The sequence below is a fragment of the Triticum dicoccoides genome, chromosome 6A (genome assembly GCF_002162155.2).
Source record: "Triticum dicoccoides isolate Atlit2015 ecotype Zavitan chromosome 6A, WEW_v2.0, whole genome shotgun sequence".
Taxonomy (NCBI): Eukaryota; Viridiplantae; Streptophyta; class Magnoliopsida; order Poales; family Poaceae; genus Triticum; species Triticum dicoccoides.
In genome coordinates this window covers 310972384-310986978 of record NC_041390.1, presented here as the reverse complement: position 1 = coordinate 310986978, position 14595 = coordinate 310972384, and the positions used below count along the sequence as shown (strand labels likewise).

The following is a 14595-nucleotide window of genomic DNA, read 5'->3' as shown; positions in this document are numbered from 1 at the left end:
CACTTAAGGTACTGTAATGAAGTCATTATTTATTTATTTTTGTGTTAAACCTACTGTATTCCAACTTCTCTATGGTTCATAACCTCCGATACTAGCCATAGATTCATCAAAATAAGCAAACAACACACGAAAAACAAAATCTGTCAAAAACAGCACAGTCTGTAGTAATATGTGGGTTTCGAATACTTCTGTAACCCGAAAAATTCTAAAATAAATTGCTGGACGTAAGGAATTCATCTATTAATCATCTGTAAAATTAATCAACTTAATCACACTCTCCAGTAAAAATGGCAGCAAATCTCGTCAGCGCTAAAGTTTCTGTTTTTTACAGCAAGATCGCAAAGACTTTCCCCAAGTCTTCCCAAAGGTTCTACTTGGCACAAACATTAATTAAAAGCATAAAACCACATCTAAACAGAGGCTAGATGAATTATTTATTACTAAACAGAACAAAAAAGCAATAAAAAAATTAAAATTGGTTGCCTCCCAACAAGCGCTATCATTTAACGCCCCTAGCTAGGCATAAAAGCAAGAATAGATCTAGGTATTATCATCTTTGGTTTTAATTTTTTTAGCGGAGTCATGCTCGAATCCGGGAGGTTCTTTATGTTTCCCTTCATATTCAGAGATTTTTAGATCTAAAGAATCCAACCGCTTATGGCAAAGGGTAATCAACATATTCATGTAGTGAAGGTTTCCACTAACACTCTTATGAGGTTCAAGAGACTTTTGTAAAAATTTTGTAACTTGGCAAATCTTTTCAAAAACTTGTGTCTCTTCCTTGGTATGATGTGACCCCTTTTGTTGAGGTAGCGCTCCCACTATTCCCTCTATGATTTCATGAGCAATACTAGGATCAATTTCGATAAAATTCCCTTTGGCAACGAAATCCAAGAGTTGTCTATGCGACATATTCAGTCCAACATAAAAATTGCAAAGTAAAATTCCAAAATTCACCTCTAGGGTGCAATTACAGTAAGATTCCATCATCCTAAACCAAGTATCTTTTAAATTTTCTCCTTGTCTTTGTTTGAAGTGAAGAACTTCAAACTCGGGAGACAAATGGGCGGATAAGGGACTAACCATGACGGGACACGACGACGCAAGAAGCAAGCGAAAAGAGACAAACGGAAAAGAGAAGGGGAACGGAAAAAGAGGGCGAATAAAATGGCAAGGGTGAAGTGGGGGAGAGGAAAACGAGAGGCAAATGGCAAATAATGTAATGCGAGGGATAAGAGTTTGTGATGGGTACTTGGTATGTCTTGACTTGCGAGTAGATCTCCCCGGCAACGGTGCCAGAAATCCTTCTTGCTACGTCTTGAGCACTGCGTTCGTTTTCCCTTGAAGAGGAAAGGGTGACACAACAAACTAGCGTAAGTATTTCCCTTAGTTTGAGAACCAAGGTATCAATCTAGTAGGAGACTACACGCAAGTCCCTTGTACCCACACAAACAAATAAGAACCTCGCTACCAACGCGATAAAGGGGTTGTCAATCCCTTCACGGTCACTTACGAGAGTGAGATCTGATAGAGATAATAATAATAAGATAAATATTTTTGGTATTTTTATGATATAGATTAAAATTAAAGATTGCAAAATAAAATGGATTGGAAAAGTTATATGATAAAAGATAGATGCCGGGGCCATAGGTTTCACTAGTGGCTTCTCTCAAGATAGCATAAGTATTACGGTGGGTGAACAAATTACTGTCGAGCAATTGATAGAAAAGTGCATAATTATGAGAATATCTAGGTGAGGGAGTCCTGGACTGGGTGGTCTCTGGACAGCCGGATTATATCCTTTGGCCGGACTGCTGGACTATGAAGATACAAGATTGAAGACTTCGTCTCGTGTCCGAATGGGACTCTACTTGGAGTGGAAGGCAAGCTAGGCAATACGGATATGCATATCTCCTCCTTCGTAACCGACCTTGTGTAACCCTAGCCCTCTCCGGTGTCTATATAAACCGGAGGGTTTTAGTCCATAGGACAACACACAATCATACCATAGGCTAGCTTCTAGGGTTTAGCCTCTCTGATCTCGTGGTAGATCTACTCTTGTACTATCCATATCATCAATATTAATCAAGCAGGACGTAGGGTTTTACCTCCATCAAGAGGGCCCGAACCTGGGTAAAACTTCATGTCCCCTGCCTCCTGTTACCATCTGCCTAGACGCACAGTTCGGGACCCCCTACCCGAGATCCGCCGGTTTTGACACCGACATTGGTGCTTTCATTGGGAGTTCCTCTGTGCCGTCGCCAGAAGGAAGGATGTCTCGTCTTGTCTTTAAAGACGGTACTACTATCGGGGGAACTTTGGCTGTCGGCCAAACTCTTCGGCTAGGCGGTTTCATCATGACTGCCTGTTCGGCCGCCGCGCCGACGATGACTTCTCGGGTCATCGAAAATAGCCTCCATGTCAAATCGGCACTCGCCGAACAGATGGATCCAATGGAGCTCGCCTCCTTAAACGAGCTCTTGGATTGCATCGCTGCCTTGGGAGTCGCTACGGACTCTGATCGGATTGGGCTTAAACCCGATCAAAGGGAGATTAACTCTCCACCGATCACCCATCATATTGCAGTGGTGGAGGAACAATGCGGCGACCTTTCCTCCATCTTGAGGACCAACTATGTCTGGATTCCCGAGCTCTCTGAGCCGGACGCCCGTTCGCGGGAGGACAACACCCGATCCCTAAACTTAGAGTCACACAGCGGGCCAGGATTATCAGGTCACAACCCGAAAGCGGAACTTCCAAAATTGGAAATTCCTCAGCCCCTGGATCCCAGATCAGGTGAGGGTTCGGATTCAATTCCACCCACCCACCAAAACATAAGCGATCTTTCCCACATCAGGCAAGAGCCCCAGGAAACAGTACATCACTATTGGGCCAGATTCGTCCTTGCGATGAACAAGGTTAAGGACTGTCGCGAGGAAGACGCAATCCTATTATTCTGCAATAATTGCAAGGACAAGGGAATCCTTAACGCCATAAATCACCGTGAGATAACACGCTTCACTGACTTGGCGTCCATAGTACATAAGTACTGTGCGATGGAAAGTGCCTGGAAAACCGAAATAAACTTTTGGGATAATCCGGCCCTGAACACAAACCCAGTCTGAAACAAAAGGGTGCATTATCACAATACACCCGGGTCAACCACCAAAAAGCAAAAACCCTCTACAGGGTATGGGACCGTACTAGAGGGATGGCTCAACGGACCCTGCAAAATTCATAGTACAACGGATACAATACCAACGCACAACCTCAGAGCATGTTGGACACTCCAGCAGGTGGCCAAAAGTGGTGAGGATCTTCTTCTCCCAAATACCACAGAGCACCATCCCATGGATAACAATACGGTGTTAACGGTCTTCGAGACCTTCGCGTCAAATAATAGGCGCAAGCGAACAATCCGCAGCATGGCCGAAATCTGCCACGTAGCAGCAATAAATCCATGGAGTGACACGGCTATTACCTTCAATGCTAGTGACAAACCTAAATTCTGAATGGCCCGGGCACCAGCCGCACTGGTCCTTAGTCCAATCGTGGACGGCTTTTGACTCACCAAAGTACTCATGGACGGCGGCAGCGGATTAAACCTCATCTATGAGGAAACTCTTCAAAAGATTGAAATAGACTGGAACCCTATTGAGCAAAGTAGCACAACCTTTAGAGGAATCATCCCCAGTGCAACATCCCAATTTTCTAAATTAGGATGTTAATAGATCATTCATATGCATATCATATTTTTATTGCATTATTTGCTTTTTTAGAATATTCAATCATTATGCAACAAAAGGCAATTTATTTGAAGTGGAGATAACATGACTTCTCCCCTATTTTAAAAATGTTCATAATGTGCAAAATATTATTTCTAGTTCATATGATATGTTCTGGTAATTTTTGTGATCTTCAAAGTATTTTGATTGTGTGTTATTTTACTATTTGTGTGGCCTTTTGCATCAAAATGAATTTCCAAAATTGCATTAGTATTGGAACTAGTGTTCCTGTAGTTTATAGCTATAGGGAAATTTTTACTGTGTGTCTAGGTATTTTCATTTGGAATTTATATTGTGTATTTTATTCTATTTATTTTGTCCTGCTGCTGTCTTTATAAAAAAAACAAGGCCAGCCAGCTGGCCAGCCAACCGGCCCATCGCCGTGGCCCAGCCAGCCAGCGCAGCAGCAGCACACCCCACGGCCCAGCTAGCCAGCGCAGCAGCAGCACACCCTGCAACCCACCTATCCAGCAAAGCGGTACGCGCCGCACAGCCGCACCTGACCCGCATCGCTCACCCGCGCCCGATCCACCTCGCCCCAGCCGCTGACCAGCGGGCCCCGCTCCCCATCCCCTTCCTCCCGTCGGACGAACACGCGCGCAGCCGCACCGCTCGCACACCCGAGCGCGAGCCAGATCGATCTCACCCCCTAGTCGACCTCGTGCTCCCCTAGGACTCCCTAGACGCGTAAGGATTTGCCCCGCACCACCAAAGCCTCTTTCCGATCCTTTCCGTCGTCTGCACGCCTCTGTTGGGCGAATTGGATCTCACCGAGGAGCTTCAGCCGCCGCCGTCATTGACCGTCCGAATCCACCGCCGTAAGGACGCCCGGCCACTCCACTTGTCACCGTTCGAACCCCCTCTCGACGCCGCACTCGTTTGACACCTCGGGTTAACCTGCAGTGCACCAGGACGCCGCCTCCACCGACGCCCGACTTCGCTGGAGCATGCCAGAGTTCAGGAGCTCGCCACCGCCGCTCGAGGGAGCCCCGTCGCCGTTGAACGCCACCACCACCTCCACCATTCACCGCCGCATCCTCCTGTCACTTCCCCCTCGCTGGAGAGTCACCGGAGGAGCACCACCACCGATGCCGACCGCCGCCGCCATTTTCCTCTGTACACGGTGAGCACGCATGCACAGGAGGTTTTCAGCCAATAGGCCCCTGCCATGTGGCAGTTCGCTACAGGAACAGTACAGGAGTTCGCTATAGGACCAGGGGATTTCTCTTTCTTTTTGTTTTTCATAGATTTTCATCCAAAATTCAACTAGCTATATCTTTTATTATATATATATATATATATATATCCAATTTAGGTAATTCTTTTTCCTGTGCACTCACAAAAATTGGCACATTATCACAGTACCAACTTTGCACATGTTTGCACTGTTAAAATTTGAAATCGTTTGAATTTGAATCAAATCTTCCGGAGGCCGTAACTTCCCAACCGTTTAACGAAATTTAGTGATTCCTTTTCCATTGTGACCATTGTGCAATTTAGGTGCTGCTAAGCTGCTATTATTGAGTTCAAAAATGGTTTTTCTTGCTGTTGGTTTTGTTTTGGTTCTATTCGTGTTCCGGTGATTGATTTGTTGAATTGTGTGAAACGTGTAGATTGTCCAGAGTGCGACGCGAGCTATTGTCAGGAGTGTGACTTTTTGAACAAGAACCAAGGCAAGTTACATGTTGATCATCCTTTACCTATTGTTTTCTATGCATGTAGTTATATCACACTATGAATATATGCATGTATAGGAATACTATATTATTTTGCTATGTTGTTGAGCTATCATCCCGTCTATGCAAATCGTGGTAGTTGTAGGTTGCTATGCTTTGTAGACGGGGCGGTTCGTGTATTCATTGAGCTTATGTGAGGATTATATATATATATATATATATATATATATATATATATATATATATGTGTGTGTGTGTGTATATATAATAATTTGAGTAGTAAGTCAAGATTTAATTCACCTCTGGGCGGAAGTGGTATTGCTAGGGTGGTTTCAAGAACATCATTGTTTATACGCTCTGAATGTAAGTGGACGGCCGCCCAGGCTCAAAAAGATCAGACAGACTTAGTGACTGGTAGCTTCCATGTGCGACCACTGGCTAAATGGGCTCTGGCTTAGTTGATCAGTTGTGGGACCCTTACCCGGATGTGCCAGCAGATGTAGATATAATAGTTGGGATGGGCCTCCTGTTGGGACTAGGGGACTACTTTTGAAAGACTTCGTCTCAATCTTCGAGTTGGGTCCAGTGGGTAAAGCATACTAAACTCTGCAGAGTATTAAAAAACTAATCATGATTAGCCGTGCCCCCGATTATGGGTAAATTTGAGCGACTAGGCCATTACAGTTGTTGGATGATCTTGACAGATGTGACACCTAATAAATTTGTTGGGTAACTTAATAAAGGGTAGGTTGGAGTTGATTTTTCCAACTCAACCTTGTGTATTTAATTGTAGTAATAAAAGAACTAAATAAAATTTTTACTATTAGGTAGTTATGAGGACAAAATCAGCTTTTTGCAAAAAATAAACCCTCAAGCCTTCCTTTGTTGTACTATGCATATACATGTAGGTCTGCTATATTATTACTCCTGTGTAACTTGCTAATACATTCCAAGTATTGACCTATATGGCTGCAACATCTCATGTTGCAGGATATTCTGACGAAGAGTAAGGTACCGTTAGGGTCGCGAGTCTGCACTCAGCATCGCCAGTGGGCTATGATGGGACTCATCGTTATTTTCTACTACTTTCCGCTGTTTGATTGAATAAATCTAGCCAAGTGCTATGCAGATTGTTTTATTTTATACATTCTGGATCATACGTTGTAATAAATGATGCGCTTGTTATTCTGGTATTCATCTATACTGTGTGTGCTAGCGAGTTCAATCCAGGGACTAGGACAGTAAGCACAGAGACTTAAATCCTTCGAGGTTTGGTCTTTACAGATGGTATCAGAGCAGTGTGTTGACTGTAGGACGTGACCCTAGAAAATGGATTAGAAAAGCCATAGGAGTGAAAATTATTTTATAAACTAGCTATACTTCTTACTGTTTATTAGTTAACTCCCTCAAGTATCTTGAACAGTTAAGTAGGAACTAGTGCTGAGACCACCATTCATATTTGTTTATATTGCAATGTTACCATGTTAGCATATCTGATTATGCCCACTTTCGTGGTATGAAGATACTAGATTGTTTGCTTGGTTGGTAGTCGTTGTTAAATTGCTCAGTGTCGAAATTATTCGACTATATATATATATAAAATATTACCATATTGTTTGTTGTTTGTTTGTTGGTGTTATCCGTTGTTGTGTTTTCTTGGTTTGATCATAATGTGCATATGGGTAGAATATATTTATATATACATAGCTTTTGGCCCTATTATATCTATAACTCATCTATGCTTGCCCACCAGATGCCGCCGAGGCGTGATACTAGACGCAATACTGCAGGAGGAGACAACAATGGCAATGGAGTACCACCATACATACAACAGGTTATTGAGGGACAGGCCCAGTTGATCCAGTTGCTTACTCAGAACCAGAACAACAACAATAACAACAACAATCCGCCGCCATCGCCACCTGTGGATATGCTTACCAGGTTCTTGAGGTTGAATCCTCAGAGGTTCTCCAGTTCCCCTGAACCTATTGTGGCTGATGGCTGGCTCCGTGCAGTCAATAGGAACCTGGAGAGAAGGTTGGATGCACTGATGCAGAGAGGGTGAGGTTTGCCTCACATTTTTTGGAGGGTCCTGCTGCAGCTTGGTGGGACAATTACTTGGTCACTTATCCCATTGCTACCACCACATGGCCTCAGTTTCAGGATGCTTTTTGTGCTGCACATGTGTCTGCTGGTGCTATGAGTATAAAAAAGGAGTTTTGTAGTTTGCGCCAGGGAGGTCACACAGTTAATGCGTATATGGAGGAATTTAATAATCTTGCATGTTATGCTCCTAATGATGTTAACACTGATGCAACTAGGCAGGAGAAATTCTTGGAGGGCCTTAATGATGAGTTGAGCCTTCAGTTGACAGTGGCCACTTTTAGGAATTTTCAGGATTTTATTGATAAGGCTATTGTGCTGGAGGGAAAGCAACATGCCATAGAGAATCGCAAGAGAAAGTACAACAATAATAATAAGTATAATTCAGGACCACAACAGAAGCCACGCACTTCATATCATGGTAATGGAGGTAATGGGCATAATCATCATGGAGGTAATGGACATAATCATCATGGAGGAAATGGCCACAACCATAATGGCCACCATCATCACAATGGGCACAAGAGTAACAATGGTAATGGTAGAGGTAATGGTAATGGTAATGGAGGGAATAATAACCAGAGCCACCAGAATATGCCTGTGTAGAGGGATATTAGCCAGGTTCAATGCTATAAGTGTAGGCAGATGGGCCACTACTCCAATGCTTGTCCAGGGAACAAGAACGGTAATGGGGATTCAAGAGTCAGCAAGCCAAACCCCTTCCAAAAGGGTCATGTCAACCATGTTAATGTTGAGGAGGTCTATAATGAACCTGATGCAGTGATTGGTAAGTTCTTGATTAACTCAGTACCTGCACTTGTTCTTTTTGATACTGGTGCATCGCATTCATTTATTTCAAGGGTATTTGTTGATAAACATGGATTGCCAACCAAAACACTTAGTATGCCTATTAGAGTGAGTTCCCCAGGAGCTGAGATGATAGCAGGTGTTGGTTGTCATCAATTGACTTTGTCTATTGGAAAGCATGATTTTCCTATGGATTTGATTATATTGAAGTCACAAGGTCTGGATATTATTTTGGGTATGGATTGATTGCAATTATATAAAGGTCGTATTGATTGTGCCAGTCGATCTATCACTCTTAGTGTACCAGGAGGGAAGAGGATCAAATATGTGTGTAAGTATAAGCATAATCAGGTGCAGGTGAACTCTCTTAAGGGGGTAGCTTGGAAGAGGTGCCAGTTGTGAGGGATTATCCAGATGTGTTCCCAGAGGAGTTGCTAGGTATGCCACCAGATTGAGATATTGAGTTTCTGATTGATTTAATACCAGGCACTGGACCTATTGCAAAGAGACCGTATAGAATGCCTCCTCAAGAGTTGGAGGAATTGAAGAAGCAGATAAGAGAATTGCAGGCGCAAGGATTTATTCGCCCAAGTTCATCACCTTGGGGAGCTCTAGTTTTGTTTGTGGAGAAGAAGGATGGGACCTTGAGGATGTGTGTTGATTATCGTTCTCTGAATGAGGTAACCATTAAGAATAAGTATCCTTTGCCTATGATAAACGATCTATTTGACCAGTTGGAGGGAGCTACTGTGTTTTCTAAGATTGATCTTCGTTCTGGTTATCATCAATTAAAGATTCGTGAGCAAGATATTCCAGAGACTGTTTTTACCACGAGGTATGGGTTGTATGAATATACTGTTATGTCATTTGGATTGACTAACGCCCCTGCATACTTCATGAATATGATGAACACGGTATTTATGGAGTTCTTGGACAAATTTGTGGTTGTTTTCATTGATGATATATTGGTGTTCTCCAAGAATAAGAAAGAGCATGAGGTGCATTTGTGTTTGGTATTGGAGAAATTGAGGGAACATTAGCTGTATGCCAAGTTCAGCAAATGTGAGTTTTGGCTAGATGAGGTAGCATTCCTTGGACATGTTGTGTCAGGTAATGGAGTTCCAATTGATCCATCTAAGGTTGCTGCAGTTACAGAGTGGGAGACACCCACGACGGTTGGAGATTCGCAGCTTTTTGGGCCTTGCAGGTTATTACAGGAGGTTTATTGAGAACTTTTCCAAGATTGCAAAGCCTATGACTGAATTATTGAATAAGGAGAAGAAGTTTGTTTGGACTGATGAATGTGAAGCCAGCTTTCAGGAATTGAAGCAGCGTTTGGTTACAGCACCAGTCTTAACTCTGCCAGATATACATAAGGACTTCCAGGTATATTGTGATGCTTCTCGTCAAGGACTTGGGAGTGTTTTGATGCAGGAAGGTAAAGTTGTTTCTTATGCTTCACATCATCTTAAGAATCATGAGCACAATTATCCTACACATGATTTGGAGTTAGCCTCAGTTGTGCATGCATTGAAAACTTGGAGGCCATATCTTATTGGTAATCATTGTGATATATTTACTGATCATAAGAGCTTGAAGTATATTTTTACTCAGAAGGATTTGAACCTCAGGCAGAGGAGATGGTTAGAGCTTATTAAGGATTATGATTTGAATGTGCAGTATCATCCTGGTAAGGCTAATGTTGTTGCTGATGCATTGAGTCGTAGGAGCCATGCTAATGCAGTTAATATTGATGATATGCCACCGGAGTTATGTGAGCAGTTCAAGAATCTCAGGTTGGAGATGGTTCCTAAGGGATATTTGGCAACACTTGAGTTAAAGCCTACTTTGCTTGACAGGATCAGAGAAGCTCAAAAGGGTGATAAGGAGATTGCTGAGATAAAAGAGAATATGGCTAAAGGTAAGGCAGAAGGTTTCCATGAGGATGAACATGGAGCCATATGGTTTGAGAAGCGTATTTGTGTACCTTAGGATGCAGATATCAGGAAGTTGATTCTTCAGGAGGCACATGATTCACCTTATTCTATTCACCCAGGTAATACTAGATGTATTTGGATTTGAGGGAAAGATTTTGGTGGTCTAGCTTGAAGAGGGAAATTGCTGGGTATATTGCAACATGTGATGTGTGCCAGCGAGCTAAAGCAGAACATCAGAGGCCATCAGGTTTGTTACACCATTGCCTATACTTGAAAGGAAGTGGGATGAGATTGGTATGGATTTCATTACAGGTCTACCCAGGACTCGGTCAGGATATGATTCTATTTGGGTAGTTGTTGATCGTCTGATTAAAGTTGCTCACTTCATCCCGGTAAAGACTACTTATACCAGTGCTCAGCTAGCAAAAATTTATATGTCTAAAATTGTTTGTATGCATGGAGTTCCAAGGAAGGTAGTGTCTGATAGAGGTACTCAGTTCACATCCAAATTTTGGCGTCAGTTGCCTGAATCCTTGGGCACCAGGCTGGAGTTCAGTACAACTTTCCATCCATAGACAGATGGGCAGACAGAGAGGGTAAATCAGATTTTGGAGGATATGTTGAGAGCTTGTGCTTTGGACTATGGGTCCAGTTGGGATGATAATTTACCTTATGCAGAGTTCTCATATAATAACAGTTACCAGGCTTGTCTGAAGATGGCACCATTTGAGGTATTGTATGGTAGGAAGTGCAGGACACCGTTGATGTGGGATGAGGTTGGAGAACGTCAATTCTTTGGACCAGACTTGATCAGAGATGCTGAGGAGAAGGTCAAGTTGATTTGTGACAGGCTGAAGATAGCACAGTCCAGGCTGAAGAGTTATGCAGATGCTAAACGTAAGGAGGTGACATATGAGGTAGGAGACAGTGCATATCTTAGAGTTTCACCACTTCGTGGAATTAAGAGGTTTGGAATCAAGGGTAAGTTAGCACCATGTTTTGTCGAGCCTTACAAGATCTTGGAGCGTAGAGGAGAGGTAGCTTATCAGCTGGAGTTGCCAGAATCCTTGTCAGGAGTTCATAATGTGTTTCATGTATCTCAGTTGAAGAAGTGCCATGCAGAGATGATGGATGTTCCATTGAGGGACACGGTGCCACTTGAGACAATTTAGTTGGAGAGTGATTTGACATATGAGGAGAAGCCTATTAAGATTTTGGAGACAACATAGAGAGTTACTCGCACCAAGACAATCAAGTTATGCAAGGTTCAGTGGGATCGTCACACAGAGGAGGAAGCTACTTGGGAACGAGAGGAAGATCTCAAACAGGATCACCCACACCTATTTGCTAGCCAGCCTGAATCTTGAGGGTGAGATTCATCTTAAGGGGGGTAGGTTTGTAACATCCCAATTTTACTAAATTAGGATGTTAATAGATCATTCATATGCATATCATATTTTTATTGCTTTATTTGCTTTTTTAGAATATTCAAATCATTATGCAACAAAAGGCAATTTATTTGGAGTGGAGATAACATGACTTCTCCCTTATTTTAAAAATGTTCATAATGGGCAGAATATTATTTCTAGTTCATATGATATGTTCTGGTAATTTTTGTGATCTTCAAAGTATTTTGATTGTGTGTTATTTTACTGTTTGTCTGGCCTTTTGCATCAAAATGAATTTCCAAAATTGCATTAGTATTGGAACTAGTGTTCCTGTATTTTATAGCTATAGGGCTATTTTTACTGTGTGTCTAGGTATTTTCATTTGGAATTTATATTGTGTATTTTATTTATTTTGTCCTGCTGCTGTCTTTATCAAAAAACAGGGCCAGCCAACCGGCCAGCCAACCGGCCCATCGCCGCGGCCCAGCCAGCCAGCGCAGTAGCAGCACACCCCGCGGCCCAGCCAGCCAGCGCAGCAGCAACACACCCCGTAGCCCACCTTTCCAGCGAAGCGGTACGCGCCGCACAGCCGCATCTGACCTGCATCGCTCGCCCGTGCCCGATCCACCTCGCCCCAGCCGCTGACCAGCGGGCCTCGCTCCCCATCCCCTTCCTCCGGTCGGATGAACACGCGTGCAGCCGCACCGCTCGCACACCCGAGCGCGAGCTGGATCGATCTCGCCCCCTAGTCGACCTCGTGCTCCCCTAGGACTCCCTGGACGCGTAAGGGTTTGCCCCGCACCCCCGAAGCCTCTTTTCTATCCTTTCCGTCATCCACACGCCTCTGTTGGGCGAATTGGATCTCACCGAGGAGCTTCAGCCGCCGCCGTCATTGACCGTCCGAATCCACCGCCGTAAGGACGCCCGACCGCTCCACTTGTCACCGTTCGAACCCCCTCTTGACGCCGCACTCGTTTGACACCTCCGGTTAACCTGCAGCGCACCAGGACGCCGCCGCCACCAACGCCCAACTTTGCCAGAGCACGCCGGAGTTCAGGAGCTCGCCACCGCCGCTCGAGGGAGCCCCGTCGCCGTTGAACACCACCACCACCTCCACCACTCACCGCCGCATCCTCCTGTCACTTCCCCCTCGCCGGAGAGTCGCCGGAGGAGCGCCACCACCGCCGGCGACCGCCGCCGCCATTTTCCTCTGTACACGGTGAGCACGCGCGCACATGAGGTTTTCAGCCAATAGGCCCCTGCCACGTGGCAGTTCGCTACAGGATCAACACAGGAGTTCGCTACAGGACCAGGGGATTTCTGTTTCTTTTTGTTTTTCACAGATTTTCATCCAAAATTCAACTAGCTATATCTTTTATTATATATATCCAATTTAGGTAATTCTTTTTCCTGTGCACTCACAAAAATCGGCACATTATCACAGTACCAACTTTGCACATGTTTGCACTGTTCAAATTTGAATTCGTTTGAATTTGAATCAAATCTTCCGGAGGTCGTAACTTCCCAACCGTTTAACGAAATTTAGTGATTCTTTTTGCATTGTGACCGTTGTGCAATTTAGGTGCTGCTAAGTTGCTGTTGTTGAGTTCAAAAATGGTTTTTCTTGCTGTTGGTTTTGTTTTGGTTCTATTCATGTTTCGGTTATTGATTTGTTGAATTGTGTGAAACATGTAGATTGTCCGGAGTGCGACGCGAGCTATTGTCAGCAGTGTGACTTTTTGAACCAGAACCAAGGCAAGTTACATGTTGATCATCCTTTACCTATTGTTTTCTATGCATTAGTTATATCACACTATGAATATATGCATGTATAGGAATACTATATTATTTTGCTATGCTGTTGAGCTATCTTCCCGTCTTTGTAAATCGTGGTAGTTATAGGTTGCTATGCTTTGTAGACGGGGTGGTTCGTGTATTCATTAAGCTTATGTGAGGATTATATATATATATATATATAATAATTTGAGTAGTAACTCAGGATTTAATTCACCTCTGGGCGGAAGTGGTATTGCTAGGGTGGTTTCAAGAACATCATGGTTTATACCCTCTGAATGTAAGTGGACGGCCGCCCAGGCTCAAAAAGATCAGACAGACTTAGTGACTGGTAGCTTCCATGTGCGACCACTGGCTAAATGGGCTCTGGCTTAGTTGATCGGTTGTGGGACCCTTACCCGGATGTGCCAGCAGATGTAGATATAATAGTTGGGATGGGCCTCCTATTGGGACTAGGGGACTGCTTCTAAAAGACTTCGTCTCAATCTTTGGGTTGGGTCCAGTGGGTAAAGCGTACTAAACTCTGCAGAGTATTAAAAAAACTAATCATGATTAGCCGTGCCCCCGGTTATGGGTAAATTTGAGCGACTAGGCCATTACAGTTGTTGGATGATCTTGATAGATGTGACACCTAATAAATTTGTTGGGCAACTTAATAAAGGGTACGTTGGAGTTGATTTTGCCAACTCAACCTTGTGTATTTAATTGTAGTAATAAAAGAACTAAATAAAAATTTGACTATTAGGTAGTTATGAGGACAAAATCAACTTTCTGCAAAAATAAACCCTCAAGCCTTCCTTTGTTGTACTATGCATATACATGTAGGTCTGCTATATTATTACTCCTGTGTAACTTGCCAATACATTCAAAGTATTGACCTATATGGCTGCAACGTCTCATGTTGCAGGATATTCTGACGAAGAGTAAGGTACCGTTAGGGTCACGAGTCTGCACTCAGCATCGCCAGTGGGCTATGATGGGACTCATCGTTATTTTCTACTACTTTCCGCTGTTTGATTGAATAAAGCTAGCCAAGTGCTATGCAGATTGTTTTATTTTATACATTCCAGATCATACGTTGTAATAAATGATGCACTTGCTATTC

General features: G+C 43.5%; 1 long non-coding RNA gene across 1 annotated transcript; it reads left to right on the top strand.

The window, feature by feature from the left end:
• The first annotated feature begins 4376 nt into the window (after positions 1 to 4376).
• On the top strand, positions 4377 to 5452 carry LOC119314477. Its single transcript, XR_005152326.1, has 3 exons — positions 4377 to 4603; positions 4689 to 4908; positions 5399 to 5452. It is a non-coding gene; the product is annotated as an uncharacterized LOC119314477 (long non-coding RNA).
• The last annotated feature ends 9143 nt before the right edge of the window (positions 5453 to 14595 follow it).